The sequence below is a fragment of the Parasteatoda tepidariorum genome, chromosome 9 (genome assembly GCF_043381705.1).
Source record: "Parasteatoda tepidariorum isolate YZ-2023 chromosome 9, CAS_Ptep_4.0, whole genome shotgun sequence".
NCBI classification, from domain to species: domain Eukaryota; kingdom Metazoa; phylum Arthropoda; class Arachnida; order Araneae; family Theridiidae; genus Parasteatoda; species Parasteatoda tepidariorum.
Genome location: NC_092212.1, coordinates 5918771 through 5924096, shown reverse-complemented (window position 1 = coordinate 5924096; position 5326 = coordinate 5918771).

Genomic DNA, 5326 nt, shown 5'->3' with positions numbered 1-5326 from the left:
TTGCACGGGTTGTTTGCACAAGGCCCTATAAGTACATAAAAATGAGATTTTTTTCAAATTCACATTTTCAGTTATGATAACATTAAACTAATTAATAACATTGTAATCATTTTGCTGTATATTAATAACAAATCATACCCTACATAGCATTTGAGATTATTTTCGAAAAACTGTTTCTACTGTTAGTGAGCTAAAAGAGAAATTTTGAAATCGTATCGAATTTCGATTTAGCTTTTTAAGACATCAATATAATCAAAAGATTATTTGAACATATAATGCTTAGAATCTGATGTCCAGATAGCAGGTTTGACTTTATCTTGGAGGAGACAAAGCTTCCAATTCAACAAGGAGCTGTAAGGATAATTAGGGACTTACATCCATGTCACCAAGTTTGTCTAGATTTTAAAGTTCATAGATGAGGTTGATTAAGAATTATAGTTATTTAAACNTGGAGGACACTCTGAACCACATTATATATATATATGTTTAGACTATATATCAGTAATGGTGAAAACATTTCTTTTATATTTACTTAGCAAAAAATATGGGGTAATTTGAGGTTGAGATGTTTAAAAAAAATATATCTAAGGTAGAAAATGAGTTTATATTTTGCACCTAAAATAACCTCATCAATGCAGATTCAATTTCAGATTTATTTACACAGCATAAAATCAGGCTCATGTATAGCTCAGTAATGCTTTTATTTAAAATCCGATATTATTCGCAAAAAATAACCTGTACACCTCAAAAACAACATATCGAAGCTGGTTGCTCTATCGTAGATTTTTATCAACCTCAAAGGCGAATAATACAACTTCATTAACCTTAATTATAAATCTTGGGAAGTTGTATTTTTATGATTCTTTTTCGAAGTCAACTTTAAATAAACCTCTATTCAGACCTAACACTTGAGGTGTTATCTCAAAAGTGCCAAAGTTTTGTACATCACCTCTCTGCAACAAAGAATGATATTTTCCGATTAAATTAATAAGAAAGATAATTTCATATTAAATTGAAGGCATGTAATAAATGTCAAGAAACAAATTGAAACTTTAAAAAAAAAAGAATTGCCTAAAAAGGTCACGTGTATTAAAAAATATAAAAGAAGCCAGCAAATATTAAAGATTCATTGCAAAATTAAGAAAAGTAATTAAATTCTTAAATTAGTTGAGGGTCTATAAAAAGATCTTTATAATTGTACATTTTTGCTGAAGGCTGATAGATAAACTAAATCTATAATATTGAAATGATGAACTCGCTATGTTTCTCTCTTATAACTCCTGAACAGTTAAAGCTAGCGTCCCGAAATTTAGAGAGCGGTCTTGATAGGAGCCATTCTATCCCCCCTGTGTCAAAAATCATACTAATATTTCTTTCATACCTTTTGGAAGAGTTGTTTGAAAAACAGAGTTTTTTGATTTATTTAGTTGATGCCATTTATAAAAATTAACATTTATTAGATGATGCCATTTATAAAAATTTATAAAAATTAACAAGCGACTTTTTATTTTCAAATATTTTTTAAGATAACAACAGTAATGCTAGCTAGCTTATAACTCTCAAAACAGAGAGTTTTTACAGAGAGACAATTACAACGATTATGAAACATCATTTACCAAAGGAGACAGAGACCTCCATCATGTACTCTCATAATGGTCATAGTGACCCATCATTTACCCTGTCAGAATTGGAAATGGTAGTTGACGACTTAGGATTAAATAAGGCGCCGGGACCGGACGGAATCCCCGGTGAGATATTTAAAGAATTACTTCTTATTAACAAATCCTGGCTCCTAGAATCAATAAATAAGTGCCTTGAATTGAAAGTATTTCCTGTTTGCTGGAAAAGCGCCAGAGTCACCCTAATTCCCAAATCCGATAGGGACCCACATTTTCCGACATCTTACAGACCAATCTCTCTTCTCCCGGTCTGGGGCAAAATCCTAGATAAACTCTTGACCAAAAGACTTGCCTACTTTTTGGAAAGCAGAGATCAATTAAATCCCTACCAGTACGGCTTCCGGGCTGGGAGAGGCACAGACGACGCATTATTGGAGCTGGTCAAATTTGTTGAGGAGGCTAAAGCAAACAACAAACACAGCATAGGGGTGGCTCTGGACATTAATAATGCTTTTAATAATGCAAACTTTTCGATTTTGAAGTTCGAATTTTTTAAACTTGACCTTCCAGATAATATTGTCAGCATTATCATGAGTTTCCAAAGTAATAGAGATGTTACATATATAGATGAAGAAGGTCAGTGCCTATTTAAACAAGATACGTCGTTGGGGGTTCCACAGGGATCCTCCCTGGGACCGGTGCTGTGGTTGGTATATGTCAATACGATTTTTAACAATTTTAACAATATTGATTTTAGCGGTTTTAGCGATTTTAAAGAAGATGACAGCCGACTGATTGTTTTTGAAGACATTTTACTTCTCTTGAGACACCAGATACTGTATAGATTTGATCTGCTGGCTACCCATTGTCTCACTCATCTCTCAGCCTGGGCCGAGTCAAACAGACTGAGTTTCAGTGATTCAAAAACTAATTGCCTAACATTCCCTAAGAATCAAAAAAGAATCGGCAGACACCCACGTATTAAAATGAGTGTCAATCATAGCCAAACAATTAAGCAAGTCAGGGAGCTAAAATATCTCGGGGTTGTGCTCGACCCGGGCCTGACCTGGATACCCCATTTAAATCAGATCAAAGAGAGAATGAACAATTTTAACAACCTCATCAGATGGGTGGCCAGGGCCACTTGGGGCCTCAAACCATCGATCTTAAAAATCATCTACCTCAGGGCGACCGAAAGAATTATACTCTACGCCGCCAGTGTCTGATATCGCAATAATACAAAAATCAATGACAAGCTTAAATCCATTCAGAGATCCTCCTTGATTACCATAACAAAAGCCTACTCTACTACAAGTACGGAGGCCCTCCAGATACTGGCGGGAGGGATACCTATTCACTTAAAGATTCTTGAAGATATCAGCACAAAAAGATTGACCTGGGGCTGGGGGTTGGCTGACTTGGAAATAGTTTTGGGCCACTCTCTGGACTCGATTGCATTGGAACAACGACCAGTAAGGCAACACCCCTCAAAGTTTGTTTCGGTGCCTTGGGGTAGGTCACTCCCCACTAATGAGGGGTTGGAAATTTTCACGGATGGTACAAGAGTGGAGTTCGCCGAAGAGACCGATAATGGAAGTAGGATAAAGCACAAGACCGGTTATGGAATTATCATCAAGAGAAATGGGATAATCATTAAAGCGGACTCCATTAGACTCTCCAACAATTGCAGTATTTTTATGGCTGAGCTGATGGCAATTAAAAGTGCATTTGATTGGCTGGCTAAAAATGACTACCCGGACGCCACTCTTTTCACTGATTCGCTCTCATCGTTGCAAGCCCTAAGTGACCCAACTCCAAATAACAAAGAGACAGAAAATACTAAACAACTATGGAGACCAAACATCACATGTAACTGGGTCAGGGCGCACATTGGCATCCTAGGCAACGAGGAGGCGGATCAGACAGCCAAGGAAGCCGTCAGTCGCAGCCAAATCAATTTAGAGGTCCAAAGTTCCAAGGCCCAGATCAAAACAATCATCAAGTCCAACAACCTAAATAGATGGAAAACAGAATGGCAGAGCTCCGAGAGAGGTCGACAAACCTATATTTTTTTTAAAGACCCTTCCACCAAACGACTACAGTCCAACTTTTACCTAAACCAATTACTTACTGGACTGTGTTTGGAGGATACCAAAATAGACTTTTCAATAAAAACCCAAATTGTACCTACTGTGGGGACAATCAGACAATCGAACACTTGATCTTGAACTGCCCACACTTCCAGACACTCCGTGGAAACCATTTTGCAGGGCAAAATTTGCACCAATGCTTTGCTAAGTTGGTCTGTAGAAACATAGTTAAACAAATTATAAAGGTAACATTGGAGGACACTCTGAACCACATTTAACTATGCTCGGAGCCTGCGAACACTATTGCTGGTGTATTGTGTATCTATCTAATTTCATTTTTAACTTCTCTACGTTTTAACTTGTATTGTTTTTATAAATTTTTAATTTAACAAGCATTGTTTTTATCAACTTTTAACTGATTGTTTTGATTCTTAACTTGTTCTGCCTTTTAACCTCTTTATCGAATTTTAACTTCTATATTTTATCACTGTTTTACATGTTCCTGCAAAGTTTTAACATTTATTGGTTTTTGGGTGATTTTGTGTTTTTTTTTTTTAATTTAACCTTTTTACTACTTTATTATTTTATTTGGTTTTAACTTGTTTTATAGAATTGTACTGAACATTATTTTAGATATTCAGATTTTTATATTCACTGTTGATGTAACTTTTAGAGATTTACGTATTTTTAATGTATCATTTGTGTATGTATCAACTCTCGTATGCCCTAAATTAGGTCTGGGCGAGATAAGAATAAAATATAACTCTCAAAAGTATGTTGCACGTTCTTTTATATTTAATTAATTTTTACCCGTTATGTTAGATAAACTCAATTATTTATATGAAGGTGGTAGCATAGGCTGAATTTCCAAAATTAGCTCTTCGTTCCCAAAATTAGCTCTTCCAAAGCTCCTCGTGAGTTAATTTTGTGTATAGTTATTTTAAAATATTTTTCTATAAAACTAAATAATTTAAAATCAACAGAAATTGTACGAAGAAACATTAAAAAACATCCTCATATTGTTATTGAAGCCAATGATGCTTTATTAATATTGGTAATAGGAAATACTTAGAAGTTAAAATAAAATAAGCTATGAACTAAAAGGCAGTTATTTTTGGTAATATGCACTACTGATATTATGATAATTTCTGCAGTTTAAATGGGTACTAAATATACTAGTATAGGAATTATGTATTTTGCACAGATTAAAACTTAATTAAAAATATGGAATTTTATATTAGATAATGTTTTTTGTTTTTCTAAATTTAAGGAAAAACCAGAAAAAAATTCCTTGATTGAAATTATGATTAGGTCTCGACCAATAGCATCGTGACAAATGATTCTGATTACATTTAATCTTAATATTTATTGATGACCAAAAACGTGTTTTGCTTAATATAATTAATGTAAAGCCACCTAGATGGGAAAAATAATTATTTTAGCTCTATTAACTATGTTGGTACAAGTCTTTGAGTTTTGAGCATGATTTCGAAGAGTTGTTTATTACTAATTTATTGATTATTTACGCTTTTTCACCCCGTACGAACATCTAGATATTGCAAAATATTATATTTTTGTTCAATTTAAGAATAAAAAATACACTTAAAAATTTAAAAG